The 16,098-nt window shown below is 45.9% G+C and overlaps 1 protein-coding gene across 2 annotated transcripts in view; it reads right to left on the bottom strand.

The window, feature by feature from the left end:
* LOC309670192 (protein eva-1 homolog C-like) overlaps positions 1–16,098 on the bottom strand; it is a gene marked incomplete at both ends in the record, with an annotated part of 214,753 nt that overhangs the window by 58,435 nt on the left and 140,220 nt on the right. The gene's annotated exons all lie outside the window — the stretch shown is intronic.

Below are 16,098 nucleotides of genomic sequence, written 5' to 3'. Positions count from 1 at the left end.
TGCCTGGAAACTATTTTGAACAAATGTAAATGTACAAAATCTTGTTGATGAAAGCCTTGAAATGTAGATCCTGGGAAGTTTGTGAACTCTAACAACTGTGGAGAAACAAAACCACAGTTTCTTTTTGTAGCTTTGATCCTATTCTAGGGGCAATACACAGGCACATGTAACAGATCTTTTCTTCCTCTCTATTTTCTTGCCAAGGATGCCGTTTAAACTCTCTGGCAACAGCACTATAGCTACTCCATGCTGTCTGTCCTCCAGAATATATCAGATGTTATTTAAATAAATGCAAGCTAGAATTTTTCTACAATGCCTCCTGATAAACAGCAGCCATAATGAGCCTACATTCAGGTTGAAAGGGCCAAAAAAGCTGAACTGAATTCAAACGGAACAATATGATATCATCCTACAGTACCCAACTCTGCACAGTGGTATAACAGATTAAGTACTTAGAAGAAGGAACGAGGGATCACAGATGTTCCCCCACAGAAACTACAGCCTGCCTCAGCCCTGACTCTTTCTCTTTGTCCCTTGAACCTTATGAGAAAGACCTGTCAATATATATCGCACCACGTCAGCGCAACAGCTGAATCAACTACCCAGCCATGGACGAGGGGGAAGCAACCCCACAGATACCCTCAAGCAGTCCATGTCTCCTTCTGCGGACTTCTGAGCAAGTTTACTTCATACTTCTCTAAGCCGCATGGTTCAATGGAAACAAGAAGGTAGAACTAATTCCCTTAAAAGCCATAGAGATTTTATGCTGTTTTCCTATACTATTGAGTTTTTATTCTGTAGGTCCTTATGGCCCAAAGTGATTTTGCAGATTGAAATATCAGGTTGTTTTCTGTAGACGAAAGTTCGAACCCTGATGAAGGATCACATTTTGCCTGTAGTAATCCAGTCCCTACAGTCCCCATCACAAAATTTCTTCTCAAAAGCAAGACCCCAAGCTCAGAAATTCAGTGAAAGAGAGGATGGAAGAGATGATGTGGTTCTTCAGCTCCCTACCTTGCATCCAGCTCTTGAAACTATAAATGCACAGAAATAAAATGTATGCAAATTCAGAAGATAAACAGGACAAAATCCACAATACAGTCATGCTGCATCCATTCATCAATAAAGCAAGAGAAAATATTGATGAATAGGGAGATTTTTTTTCTGAGCCCCAGTTTGGAATCTGTTTTTCCTTCCAGGGTCAACAAAACCTCCGGTTTCAAACTTTTGCATATATGCTTTGAGAATTTGCATGCTGTGAGGTCTCACCACAGATAGCACGTCTTTTCTCAAGCAACAAGTACAACAGGAAGTCATGGGGATTTTGTGCAGCCTTCCTTCATTAATAACACACAGCGGTCACTTGGAACTTTTCATTTTTCCAGCATGTTGCAAGCAAGAAAGAATGACACCTCTGACAGGTGGCTTCGAGGTAGCACTCCCATTTTGCAATTGGATAAGATGACCTTCCTACCACCCGGACTGGTGGAGGACACCGGCTTCTTAGCTCCTCCAGCTGCACTTAGTCTCCCTCTCAGATCCACAGTGGCCCTGAGGGCTGCAGGGGCACATTAGGCCCCAAAGAGCCACTGCAATAGGGCTATAATTTAGGGTGTCCTGCTTCAAAAGGCGCTGTTGTGAAAGAACTCTCAGCTGTCCAGGAGACATGGAAAGGCAAGTTAGGGAGTTTTATGTCCATGTCTCGAGGTTTCTTCTCTCAAGCAGGAGGGTTTCTTCATATCTTTGCCTGCATTCCTGTATTTCCCAGAAAATACCTTTATTCCTTCCTCCCCAGTTCAGGTTGTTTTTTGCTGTTTTCTGTACACTTTCACTTTATCGCTGAGCTGATTCAGACTATCTGACCTCTGCCATGAGAGGAAAGAATCAAAGGTGAAGAAAGCTCTTATGCCATTTCTATAGCAGTGAATTAAACCGATCAGGACACAGGCACGGGTGCTGGAACTTGACTGTCTATGCTATCACACGGCTATCTGACATGCTTTTAGCCCAAGCCAACTGGTACCCTCCCAGACAATTCCCAGACAAGGCTCAGGAACCAGCGCGTACCCCGTGCGTGGAAAAGATGAACCACTGGAGCACTTAGTGCCCATGAGACCCAGGTGCCTCAACCTTCCTGAAATTTCACTCCATCATCCACTGTGGCCATCAGACATCGGTTCTTGGTTCTAAGCATCTGTCTCAGGGGGATAGGTGACAACTCACAGCTCAGTTTCCCTCTCCCTACAAATTTTTGCAAAACATACCCCTTTCAGAGTAGGGAATCTATTTGCCTCATTCTGGAATCCACTTGTACTACTTTGACTACACCATTTACTTTGCTTTAAGGATATTTTATATACTCAGGAAGGGGTAAAAGCAGCTTAGCGTAGGTGAGAACTGAACCTTTAACTTTCCTTTAACTGCTATTATCGTACACAATAGGAACAACAAGTGTTTCAGAGCAGAAACCTTACCGGTTCAGGGCAAATGGGTGCAGAGTCTTTAAAGTTGTTGCGATGCCAGCGAAATGAACAAATTTGCCCCCTGGGTTGAAGCTAAAGGAATGAAATTCTTGAGCCCTGCCTAAAATCACATGGGTCTGCTTGGCTCGTCTGATGTTGTTCCACGGTGATTCACAAGCACTTCTCTGCCTCGCTTTCTGCTCTGCTGTGTGATGCTTGGCAGCGAGCTGCACAGTTAAAGCTGTGCAGAGAGCAAAATAGGGCCCTGGATGGATAGTTTGGGGTTGATTTTTTTTTTTTTTTTTTTTTTGCAAGCAAGCTCCTACCTCACAGAGACAACTCTAGAAAATTACAGAACAGGCAAGGTCTGGACAGAATCAGCGAGTATTTAGCGTTGTAGGAAAACAAAGTCGGATTGCGTGGTGTGATAGCCATGTGATCCCCTTCCTAACGTGCATAATTTCTCTCAGTAACAGCAATCGGCAGTGCCTTGCACGCTGCTTTGCAAATACTGATTAAGGCCAACAATGCTTCTCCGGATTGTAGCCCGTCTGTTGCACCTGCAAAAGCGGAGCTATGGAAAGTTGACTTCAGGCCACATTTAAAAAAAGCCTTACCTTGGTGTCACAATAACGAACCTGTAGACATCCCGCCCAGCGGCGTGACCCAGAGCACCTATCTTAAGTGTTCAGGCATCCCATAGGGTCAAAAGGAGAGCTGTGAATTTCTGAGGAGTGACTCAGAACCTGTAAGCTTACATGTATTGTCCAGGGAGACAGAGTGTCTGTGTAGGGCAATTAGGTGTTCCCACGTGCCATGAGAAACTGCTGAGAGCCAGCCAGCTGGAAACACCCAGCCCAGAGATATACCTGAATAGGCATCTACCTCCTGGCTTGGTACTCTCAGAAACTGATTGACATGGCAGTGAACTCTTTCCTAAATAGCAGCTGGAAGTTCTCACTGGAGGTGCATGAGATGTTCACCACCTGACATAGCATCCGCTCGAAGGAAAGGTGATGCAGACCCTGAAGGAGAGGTGGTGCAGACCCATGCAGGAAGGCGCAAGCAGGAGATGGAGGTTGACTTTGACTACTGACATGGTGCCCACAGTGTACTCCTTCCTCTCTGGGGGGGGTTTCTGCTGCCGCTGTTGCTGTCACTACGTGCCACCCCTGTTTTAAAGCAGTTGGTCAGGAAGAGTCAACATGCCTGGTAGGTTTGCCTAGCCAGGCCTTCTGCAAGTATGCAAACAAAAAGGAGGGAATTCCCAATTTTCCATTTGTTTGCTTTTTAAACAGTAAGGCTCAATACTGAAAGCTATTTAGACTTTGGCTGACCAAATCTCAAACCCAGAGCTTCCACACGGGCCAACGGTTGCAGGTTTTGGACAGAGAAGAGAAGTGACAATCTTTGGGACAGAAAACTCAAGAGGAGCCAGGAACCCTCCTTGCACACTCGGTTCAAGCCTCCTTAGCTGGCTGAAGTCCTTCTCACTTCTCACTTCTGAATTGCAGCAGACAGCAGAAAACACTCATAGACTTCTTTAAGAAAAGGAAAAAGGAAGCAAGGAGGATTGTCACCAGCAGCTGATCACTCCCTGCTTCCAGCTCCTGCTTCTGGAAGAGAGATAAAGGATGTCCCCTGCACCTTGGGCAGATCTTTACCTCTTCCTGCCTGTGCACACCAGGCACCACACACCGCTGTGACATTCATGGCACCATGGCTCTCAGGAGAGCTTTTTGTACTTACTCTGTAATCAGATCCAAATCTGCTAAATTTATTAATCTGACTCTAACCATTGTATCAAGTGGAGGAAAAGAAGAAATTTAAGTTTACAGTCTGCCAACTATTCAAGAAAACAGCATTGTGGATAGTAAATAGAGAGAAGCAACAAAACAGGAGTCAGAGGAATCCGAGTCTTTCATGGTCACTGATGTAGTAAATCAGCACTGCAGTTTAACACAGCCAAATGTAGTGTAAAGTAATATGTCTGAGGGAAAGGACTGAACTTGAAAGCACGTATTTAAATGTGACATTCATGCACTACCCTAGCCAGGAAAAGGAGGCTGATTTCATTAAAGAAAAATAAATCTCTGAAGACAGTATAGCCCACGTACGCATTAATAAAGACGAAGGGAAAAAAGGATCCAAGCATAATTTGCATAATTTTAGGCTATGTCAGAGGGGAATCACTGTGACTAGTAAAATAAAAGGAGCACAGGCTGTATATTATTATGCTAGTGAAACTAAGTCCAGCTGGGAAACTCCAGAAGAGTATCTTACAGGTAGTGCATCAGGTACCGGTGAGGATGAGATATGGGTTTCACCTCTTGTTATAACTGTCCTTAATACAGGACTGATGACCAAGAAGCAAACTCAGATTTAATTATTGTATATTTAAGTTAAGGTAGCACCTGCATATTTAAATTCTGTTAACTTCAGATGTTCTCAGCTTTCCACTGCACCAGTCCCTGTAGAAACAACGCCCACTTCAAAGTAAGATGGTCAAAGAGGAGAGAGAAGGGAGTGGTGGTCTTTCAATTGCCAATGGTCAGTAGAGGAGGAGAACATTGAAATATCGTGGTCACAGGGGAAATCAGAGGGACAGATCCATTTTTTTTCGTAACCACAGAAAGCCTCTGAGAACAGTTTCCAAACTGCAGGTACAAAAACGTGCTTGGCTCCAGTGAAAACCAGCTGCTGCTGGTGTAGAAGGGGACAGACTGCTCTGTGCTCCTCGGGGTAAGGACAAACTCTGGCCAAGGACAGCGGAGGACAACTCCTTGTTTTTAGCAATACCGCAGTTCTGCGATGCTGCAAATGGCCTGGGGTGCATTCAGAGAGACCCATCCCCATTAAACTGCGGGAACTTGCATCAGGAAGGTGAGGTCCTGGAATCCCACCAGTGGTACTGCAGAAATCGGGTATCTCAGGGTGAAGACCCCAACGCTGACCTTCCTCAGAGGCCAAGTTTATTCTCAGCGGGGAAAGAAAACCTTTCACAGTTACCAGATTAAGCTGATCAAGAACGAACAAGAACTGGAGAAGCAACAGGAGCGGCCTCCTCCACTCTGCCTCCAGAGAAAAATCTGGCTTTTATTACAAAATTCCAGCCTCGAGCTTCCTCCCACAGGATAGACCAAGGAGGCCTAGACTTGTATGAATTAACCAAAAATAACACTTCCAGGGAGGGAGAGGATGACTGAGGGGATTGCTGATGGGATACAGAGGCCTCTCACCTCCTTCTCACCAGTTCAACTCCAGAAGAAGTCAGGGGTAAGGAGGAAAAGCCTCCAGCTTCGAGCTGTTCAGTGCCCTTAACCAATTTACTGGGAAGCAAGCCACTCTGCCCCAACCACCACCACATCAGGCAGCCCCAAGCAGCGGACAGAAGAGCAAAATCTGTCCTTCCAGCCTCAGCATTAATCCATTCTGGACAGCTGTGAGTCGCACAGTGGCGAGGCTCAGACTGATAGCAGGCCTCAGTCTCCGGCAGCAAATAATGCTTAAAAATAGCCAAAGCAAACAGGATACTGTTTGGAGAGGGAAGGAGGCATGCACCTTTGCGGCTGTGTTTGACCAGCCGCGGGGATATCGTCATGGCAATCCTGACCATCTCCGCTACACATCCTCATTGCTATGGCAATGTCCCATCAACAGAGCTGGGATCAACAGCTCCCTGGAGCAAGGAGGCGAGGACTGTCCTCAGGTAGCGGCACTGCATTAGAAGAAGGAAAACAAGACATTTGTGCAGGCGAGCTGAAGACTCACTAGAGCATGTAAATGTTACCTTAATTTGTGCATCAGCACTTAAATACCACAAGAACTGGAGCTGGAGCTACACAAGAGCGAAGCGGATGAGCACAGTGTGTCTGATTCAGCCTGGGGAGACAGCCAGGACTGAGCTGGGAAGCACCCACAAGCGTTAGCGGGCCAAGGCTATCCCAAATGTTGCTGCTATTCTCCAGGTGAACCCTGGCAGAAACTGAAGCAGATGGACGGCAACACGCATCCTCGGAGCCACCTCAGGCAGGACTGGGAGAACCACACCAATCTCAAGCACTCAAGCAGGGAAAAGCAGCTCAGAGAGAAGGACCACCAGAACTATCAGAAGCCACCAGTGATGAGAGATCTCTCCTGGAGATCTCAGTGGCCACCGCGAACATGTGGAGCAGCAAAGGGTCTGGCTCTGGGACTATAAGTAGCACAGGCCTGCTGTTGCAAAGCAAGGCTTGTTCGCCCTGCCCTTGTGCAAGACGGAGGAAGGGGGAAGGGAAGCACGTGCTCGCTCCACCTTCTTGCAGAGAGTCTTCACAACCTGAGGCCTCTTACAATACTGGTTCCCCCACTGCAGTGAAGTGGCCGCAAAGAGAGGCTTTACTCAAGGTAGGACTTTGGTGAGGTAATTTAAGACAACAGGATTAAACTGAAACAGACAATTTATGTTGTGCAACAGGAAATATTTCCAGACAGTAACGTCTGTTGGGCTCCAGAGCGCTTTCCCAAGGTAAGCAGCAGAACTGGAATCTCCATCCCTTGACTCATCTGTCAAGGCTAGCTGAGCACTGAAAGTGTGGTGTGGAGAACACGCTTACACAAGGAGAGAGACAGGACAGGGACACTGGTCTTCACCATTTGCTGTTACATAGAACAAAGTTCCATTAACAGAACAAAAAGCTGAGATCTGGGGAAAGCAAGAAAGCCAAAAAAGCCAGAAAGGCCTTGGTGGTACTCAAGACCCTTCAGTTCTCATCATGATCTCACCCTGAGTGGGTTTCTCTTGTCTTGCTTTCTCCTCTGCAAGTCGTAGAAAAAAAGCAGCTATGAAGGGAGTGATTCTTCTCTGCCCTCAACTGCTGTAAATCAATAAGAACTTCACTAAAATCAGTGCAGTGATGTCAGCTTAAAATGAAGTGGCTTCACTTCTAGATCCAGAATAATTAAGGATGAAATTATGTTCATCTCCCATTATAGCACCCATAGATAGGTAAAGTTTTAGGATAGTTTAGAATCAGACTATCCAAAACTGCATTTGAGACAGGGGCTGATCTCTCAGCACCTATATATAGGGATGGATTTCTAAAGGACTCCAGGTCCTGTCCACCCTTCAAGCACACGACGTGAGCACCTGAAGTGCAGTTAGCCCCCCCAGTCACCTTCCACAGGCAACGACTCAATTCACTTGAGAGCTGAGTTGCCTGTTGGACACCTACAAAAATATCAGTCTGTCACTCCATTTTCCTTTCATATGAAGAAATACAGAGCACAGTTCCAGGTAAATACTGTTCTTCAGCTCCTTAGAGGTGCTGGGAGTGACTCCTGCTACAGCTTCTCTCCTCCCTCTGTTACACGAGCTCATTAGCCTCTTGGCTATGTCTCTGCTAGTAAACTAAACTGTGCCAGAGCCCATTCTTCAGCCCTGAAGCCAACTGGCACGGCCTGACGCCTACATATTATTGAACTCTCTTATACTCTGAAACAAGGTGGCCGCATCCAAACTGCCTTTCTGAAGCGTCCCGGCCCATCCTAACTCCCAGCAGCACCCAGAAGCTGTCTCAGACCAACCGAGTGTGGTAGCACAGCCCAAGACCAGCTCACTCATACAGGTATAATCCAGCTCTGGGGAACACTGGAAGTGAAGAATATTTTCTGAAAAATCAGTAACAAGCAGCACAGTACTCAGAAATAGTCTGGGAGATGGGAAGACCCAAAAAAGTACTTCCTATGCAACTTTTTCTTTTTTTTTTAAATTTGGTTTTCACATAGGAACTGTGAAATAAACTTTGAGCTTTTACCTAGAAACCAACTCCAGGCAAAGCTGTCAGCAGCGTCTCCTGGGTCCCTCATTGCTTATGGCAGCAAGACAAGGGATGCCAAGGCTGGACAGGGAGCTTGAACTTTCCCCGGCCATGGGAGGTGATGTGCCTCCCCTGGAGGCTGGGGCAAAAGGCTCATGTGCCCAGGGTTTGCCCAAATCCCCCCTCCCACCTTCCCCATCTTGTACCTTCTTCCACTGCATTCCCTATGGAAAGGGGGGGCAGAGAGGACTCTACTGCAAAACTAACATAAAAGGAGGGGGAGTTGAGGGAGCAACATGAATCGAGCAATGACTTGGAGGTAAACACACTGTACACAAAGCCTTGGGATCATTTTTCCCAGGGCCAGCTCCAAGGCTTTTCCCCCCACACACTTATAATTAGCTGGTAAATACTGTACATATAATTGACCTTTCTAAATGCTGCTGAGTCGCTGGAGGTGTTGGGAACTAATCCTGCCTGTGAAGACCCTGGGGTTGTGCAGCGCTGACTCTATCTGCTGGTGTATAACGCTCTGCAAGCGCTTTTTTCCCCTCACTTACTGACACGTTGAAATTTACTGCCCTGTGTCAGTGAGTTCAAGAAAGCCTTTTAACTCTGAAAGCTCCGGGAACCGGCTCCAGCACATGCTTCAGGATTTACCCGTCAGTTTGTTACGCCTTGTTTGTCCAAGAAACAGTCAAGACCGAACGAGTCAGGAATGACAGAAATAGTACATGAAGTCACAGTCGCTCCACTTTAAAGCACAAGCGTTTGTGTCATTTTGCTACCAAATAAATAAATATATATGTGCATTTAGCGAGCAAATAAGGAAATGGCAGAGGAAAGGCATCACAGGCAGGTTTTTACAGATGCCAGCTGATTTGTGCCCGCTCCTCCAAGCGAGTGTAATACAGATTCCCGCAAGTATCAGTTCTTTCTGGTCAGAAAAGCCGGGACCGTACACACCCACAAACCCCACGAACGCTACAGTAATCAAGTAAAAACCTGTAAACACTAGACTGAAGCTGAAAGACAAACACATAGGTGAAAACGCTGAGCACCCCCTGCTCCTTCCCTCACCTCCCTTCACTGCCTTCCCAGCTTCTGTACAGCCCCACGCTGGTTTCTCTCTGCCTTAAAGAGCTCTTTTTTTACCGTCAGTCGTACCGAGCCACCAGCATCTGCAAAACGGCACCAATGCCAGCCCTCGCAGATGCTGACACCTCTCCCTATGGAGTGAGACCCACACCGGGCTCCCGCAGGACCGTCGCTCCCTGTCCCCGTCCTCATCCCTCCCGCACGCCGCAGGACCGCGCCGCAGCCCCTCGCCCACCCGCCACCCAGACACGCACCACCAGCATCCCGCAGCCGCCTCGCTCCCCACCACCTGCGTGGAGGGGACCACGACCATCGGCGGCGAAGTTCGCGAGAGAGAAGGACGCTTTTGCTCTCACCGCCTTGGGTTGGCGGCAGCCTGGGAAGTACAGGTCGGAGAGAAGAAAGTTATTTTACCGTTCGCTTCTTCGGCGCTGCCGGCAGCGGGCTGGGAGCTGAGCCCGTGGGGATGGCGAGAGCAGGAATGCGGCGTGACAGGGGAGAGCGTGAGCTATGTCCCTGCCCTCTCACATCCTTCCCAAAAAAGCCGCCGGCTGGGAAGAGGCGGCCGCCGTGTGCGTCTGCAGGAGGAGAGGAGCGCGGAGCGGAGCGCGGGAGCGAGTGTCGAGGAGGGCAGCAACAGGAAATGACACAGAAACTTCACCAGGCTCCAATCCAAACTTGGCCCCTGACACGAAAGAAAAGGGGGGGCAATTTGCAGGGAAGAAAGGGGGGGGTGGCAGGAGGGAGAGAAGAGAAATTTTTCCTCCTCATTAACCAGCCTAAAAATCTGCTGACTGGAAAAAAAAAAAAAAAAAAAAAAAACAGAAAAAAAAAAAAAACAGCACCGTGACAAGTTTTATTAAGGCAAGGAATGAATGGGAGGGGTGAAGGGAGGGAGGGGGATTCCCGTCAGAGTGTATTTATTTGAGCAGGAGTGGTGTGATGATGTGAGACACTGAGAGCAAAATGCCGTTTTCAGCAGCTTTCTGGCTTTTCTAAACTCCTCGAACGCTCCAGCCTGCCCCTGAGGGCGGCAGGCAGGCAGGCAGTATCATCCCCTTTACACCCCCTGGGTCAGCTGCTGCCCGCGAGAGCCTGGCTAATTCTGCCTGGAGTTGCACGGAGTCACTCCAAAACACGGCGCTGCCCACAGGTCTCAGCACATGGGGATGGTGGAGAAGACGGGCCAGGGCTTCTGGGGTGCTGTGCCCAGCCTGGTGAGGAGCACATGGCTCCACACACCTCAGGGATGAGGCAGGCAGCAGCCCAAGCCCCATGAGGCATGACAATGGCGTGACCCGCAGAAGTAGAAAATCACACCGGGCATGTGGTCAAACCTTTGCCTTGATGGATGCAAGATACTGCCTTCGTTGAACAAAGCTGGATGGATATCTTTCAGCAAGGCAAATCCTCTGAACGCTTCCCTACCTGCTGGGTACAAGGGGACAATGGCTATTGGACTGGGTGGCAGTTTTTAAAGCATCATTTAGTCCTGGTCTGCCTGTGCCCTTAAAGGCAGCCCAGGACTAGCTTGACTTTAGGCTCTCTGCAAATCCCACCTGCCTTTGGCAGTAGGCAGTGCCATAAACCCTTTGATAGGAGCCCATGGGACTTTCTAAGGAGTCCTCTTGTCTTCCTGATTTTGGACCCACACCACCACTGTAAGGTAGATGAGATGGGCGCCAGCCACGTCCACACAACGGGTCACGATAGACTGAGTTGACAGGTCAAATGGAAACTTTCCACTTGGAAAGAGGTGAATCGCACCTCAACCTGCTCAAAGTTGTCCCACCAGGTAGGGTAAGCTATAGGTTGGAACCCAGGCTTAAGCTCAGATTCAACTCTTTCCTGGAAAGAAAATATAAACATAGTCCTTCTGGACAGAATTATGAAAGTGGTGGGAGATATTTTTCCTTAAAATTGAGCTTCCTCAGATTAAAGATGGTCTCACTGAGACTTCTCCACTCACCAGTCAGGTTAATAGGAATATAATACTCCCAATAAAATAAGGATTTTAAAATATTCCTATTTAATAGAGATATCTTAAGGCCAGGTGAGATCACTCTTTTCATCATTACAATCACTTGGTCTGATCTTCTGCATAGCTGAAACCACAGAGCGGTCTCCCAAACCAACACCAGAACTGCTACGAATTATGGCACATCTTTCAGTGAGACATCCCACCCTGAATCAGAGACTCTCAGAGAAGGACAATCTACCCCAGATAAGCTATTTCAGTGGCTGTCATACTGTCAAGAAGAAAGGCTGCCTTTTTAATCCATATTTGTCTGGCTTTACTCTCCACTCCAGAAAGCTACAGATCAGGCATGGACAGGGAAGGGCTGCAGCCCACCAAGGCAAAGCCCAACCTCAGTTTACGATCAGCACAGCAGGAATATGTCAAGCCCAGGGAGCTGAAATATTTCAAGCTGGGGTTCCTCCAGTATTTTGGTTGAAAGCACCCAGGCCATGCAGCTCCAAGTGGAAACTGGAGCCTGCTGTTCCCTCACCACGTAGGCTCAACCTTACAAAACCACAGACAAGTTATCTTGTAACCTTGTCCTGAATAAATAGAATTAGCTGAGCTTTTTTTAGTCTCTCACATTAAGGCAGATTTTACAGACAGACCACAAATTGTGCCTGTCACTCTTCCGAGGTCCATTTCCACTGCATTAAAGTCCTTTTTGAAATGTGTCTACCAGAACTGGATGTGGTATTACAGTAATGATCTCACCTGTGCTGTAAATTTTTAAGACACTTAGATCAGTATCCAGTCGCTCCATCAGAAGCATCTCTCTCTTTGCTGTGCTGTCATGAACGCGGTAGCATGTTAACAAGCTGAATTAGGGATTTATTGTTAAAGTATCGTTTTACGCCAAACTTCAACCTTAAATACAAAACACTTTAAGATTTGGCATTTATATGGTGTTCGACATATGCTTTGATCCAAACAAGGGCTTTGACCTGCCTAACCTTTGCTGTATTTTTTTCGCTCCTGTGAATGACTTGAGCACAATTGTAAGGTATCAGTTGTCACTCGCTTAACAAGAGGTTATTTTCAATTAATCAAAGCAATATAAACAGAGCCTTGTATTGAGTTCAAATAAGCTCAGAATAGTTCTGCCCTTAAAACAGATGTCTAAGGCTGTGTCTCCTTTCAGATCAGAGCTGGTGTACTGTCAAGAAGAGGTCTTGCAGATCTGTTTGCTCAACCAGCTCAAAAAACTGCTATCAGCTCCAAACCCTGACATACTCCAGCGTGGCCCATTGAAGTCAGCGAACGGGGCAGCCCATGATGCAGATTAGGGTATCCAGGCAAAAATCAGATTTGCAAGGTCTTCATAGGTTAGAAAGAACAGCGGAAGGGAATTAGATAGCACCACACTATTTCAAAGTAAGGATAGCCCTGTATCAAGCCCAGCATACTATACCTGTGTCCCCACGGTTCTGATCCTGACAAGGGAAAATAGTAAAAACAGAGAAGAGCCTGTAAGAGACTGTTGCTGCACCTTGTAATGGACTAAGCAAGGTCAGGGCTGGTCTTTGGCCATGAGGCCAGCAGGCACAGTCCGGCCACAGACACGTTGGAGGCTAAACGCTCTGCCCCGCCAAAAGAGATCGTCCCTATCCAGACCGCTTGTTGGGAAGGAGCTCTGGCCAATGCTAATGTTCAACCCATGCCAGAGCTGCCACTTGACTGGGATTAACAGGGACCACAACAAGATTTAACACCATGGATAAAAGTTTTCTGGGGGCAGGGCTCTGGTGCTATTTAATTAACTGAACCAATTAACTAAAATACAGCTAGTCTCAGAATTACAAGTTATCCCCCCAAGACTTTTTCTTCATCCCGAGGCCTTGGATAAATGCAGGCTTGCCCCTGTGAGCCTCAGACTTTTCTACACAGCTTTAACGTCCTTATTTCTTGTGCTTCAGACACTGTTTTTTCTCCATAAGCTGTCCAAGGCAAGGAGGACGCCTACCCTTAGAGCTTTGCCCTTGCAGTTCAAAGCAGAAGTGCGGCTCCTTAAATCCATGGGGTAGGATGCACCTCTGCTCAGATTAGCCATCTCAGAGGTAGATCTGAACTAAATGCCTGTGCTGTCTCTCTGCAGTTAATAAAGAGAAACTGGCACTCGTGGCAGATAATTTGTCTTATCCGAACATAGTTTAAGACAGGTGATGTGAGTCACCTCGGAGCTGCCCCTCCTGCTCCAGGGATTATGGAGGGACCCTATAGCTAATTCTTTTCAATCTCTGCACCGAATTTTTCAGTGTCTAACACAGGAGCCAAAAGCAAGATAAGCATTTGCCTGGCACAACAGAGCACAGATAATTACATATCTATAAAATAAATATGATAATAGTGTCATCACAACTTTTGATGTCAGAAACAAGTAATCTTGCGTAGCCTCTGAATGAGGTAGACTCTGATTAGGCCATTAGGTTTCATGCAGTTACTGCTGGAACCCGATAAGCTGTGTGGCACTAAAGTGTGTCTCCTCTGGATTGCAAGGTGTCAAGAGAGAGGAGAGGCCACCGTGTCTTTCATTAGCTCATTATCCCGAGAGTAATAAATGAGTTTTCAATGTGAATTAATCTGAGGTAGCTTCCTGTATTTGGCTTTGTTGTACATTTATGTATATAATGAGATATCTTTTTTGCTAGGTGCCATTTTCTCTCTCTAAAAATACTCACTCAGTACAATCAGTCAGCTTCTTTGAAAGTTTGTTCTGATAAACTAAGCTCACTTACAAATAACACCTGCAGCAACACCTGGAAAAGGTATGGGCAACACATTTGAGAGTAGTCACTTTGCAATAGATTCCTTGACAACGATCATCACATTTCCATTTTTACCTGAAAATAAGACGAGTGGCAGGGAAAAGGCGTGACTGAAAAGGACAGGTTTTGCCTGTTCATTTGTGAGGATGTGCAACATGCAATCCCTTTCTGATTGTCATTCACCTGTGAGGTGTTTACGTCTAGAAGGTTTAGCTGTCCTATCCGGACAAGCAACTAATGAAATTCTAGAGAGAAATAACACACTTTTGCATTTGGGTGCTCTATAAAGGGAGTGAATAAGGGCTTTCTTTTACTTGTTTGTCTTTGTCTTGCTTTTTTTTCTCCTTTTTTTTTTTCTTTTTTTAATAGAACTGTCCAGAGCTCAGTTTGAAATCCAAAGGCATCGTGGTCCGCAGCAGAAAACAGTGAGACCCGTGGATGAATGACGCAGACCGCCCTGGATAGGGTGAGAAAAGGGAAACCAATCTTTGTTGTCCTATTGGTAGATCTACAACTAAAACCACGACACTAACAATGTGCCAAAACATTGTTTTTATTAGCTATACTCTCGCCTTTTTTAATCATTCGGGGGAAACTACTTGTTTGAAAGACTATATCAAACCACTTACAGAAGAAGCATTAAGGTCTGGTGATTTCAAGTAGAAGGAACAGTCTTACATACAATTTTTTTGTTCAATACGTTTAATTTCATACTAGAATGTCTGAATCCCACAAGCAAAAATATAATGCCCAGAGATTAATCCTTTTCTGTTTTTTGCGGTTTCATAGAGATCACTGCAGTTTTCGTATGCTAACACTAGATTACCTGCGATTTTATAAAAAAAATATTCCTATACCTTTCCAGGCACGCCTGCTCCTTCCCGTATTATTTTTGGTATTTATGAAGCCAGCTACACAGACTTCACAGGCACATGACCTTTAAAAATGAATGAAGATCTGTAATATATACATCCTACGTATTTTACAGCAGTAGAAAAGCTGGTTTCAGCTTCTCCCCTCTCCCTGCTCCCCCCGCAAACAAATAAGAATTGTTTCTCTCAAGTCTGTCCCTCTCCAGAAAAATCTGACCTGCAAATGGCTTTCTCATAACTCAGCAGACTAGTTTAGTCCTCAGATGGATTTATCATTAACCACATAAGCACATGTTGTCCATTCTGTCCGACCTAATGAACGTGCTATAAATAAAATAACTCTAAAAGCAAGTTTCACCATACTTATCCAAGCTGTTGCTGCAAGTCCTTGTAACTCCCAAACCCACTTATGTTAGAAACATTAATCACTTGATTATAATTCAAAGCATCGGCTCTCTACAGCTGAAACTCCCTAGCACTTGACTTTGGCTAGACCTCTAACCTCAACTTATCACTTTCAGGCGTACTCCACATTTTCTTCTCCAATCTGTCACTAATGTAGAAAAGACGTGGGAATTCACTTTTGAAAGGTATTTTTAACCTAGGAGTGTCTCATTAAAAGGAGAACTTAGTATGGAAACTCTAAAACAAAACCTTTCCCATTTTACTTGGCGTGGCAATCTGAAATACCAGAGGTGCATTTCACCACCACCCATGTCATTTAAAACCCAAGCAACGTAAAGAAAAAGGAAATTCTTTTAGAAAAAGACACCATGAGTGTAATTCCTACCTATCCCACAAACATTTTATGTGATCATAGGATTATCCGTAGAGCTTTGTATTCTCCACCTTGAAGGAAGGAAGCTGAATCAAGCCATCAATTATTTCAGACTTGCCTGCTCATTCATTAAGAGTGTACATGGACAGTTTGGGTTGTTTTCTACTTATTTCAGCGGACAATGTAGAGATCATATTCCATCTTGACCACAATTTTTAAAAGCCCAGAGAAACAAAAGATTAATTGTAGGAAATTATTTTTAAACATCGTATGCTTTCGTCTGGAAATAGAAAGACAAAGATAAA

The sequence above is a fragment of the Vanellus vanellus genome (genome assembly GCF_965231255.1).
Source record: "Vanellus vanellus genome assembly, chromosome: 3".
NCBI classification, from domain to species: Eukaryota; Metazoa; Chordata; class Aves; order Charadriiformes; family Charadriidae; genus Vanellus; species Vanellus vanellus.
The sequence above is the reverse complement of the archived record's forward strand: the minus strand, read 5'-3'. Positions and strand labels throughout refer to the sequence as shown.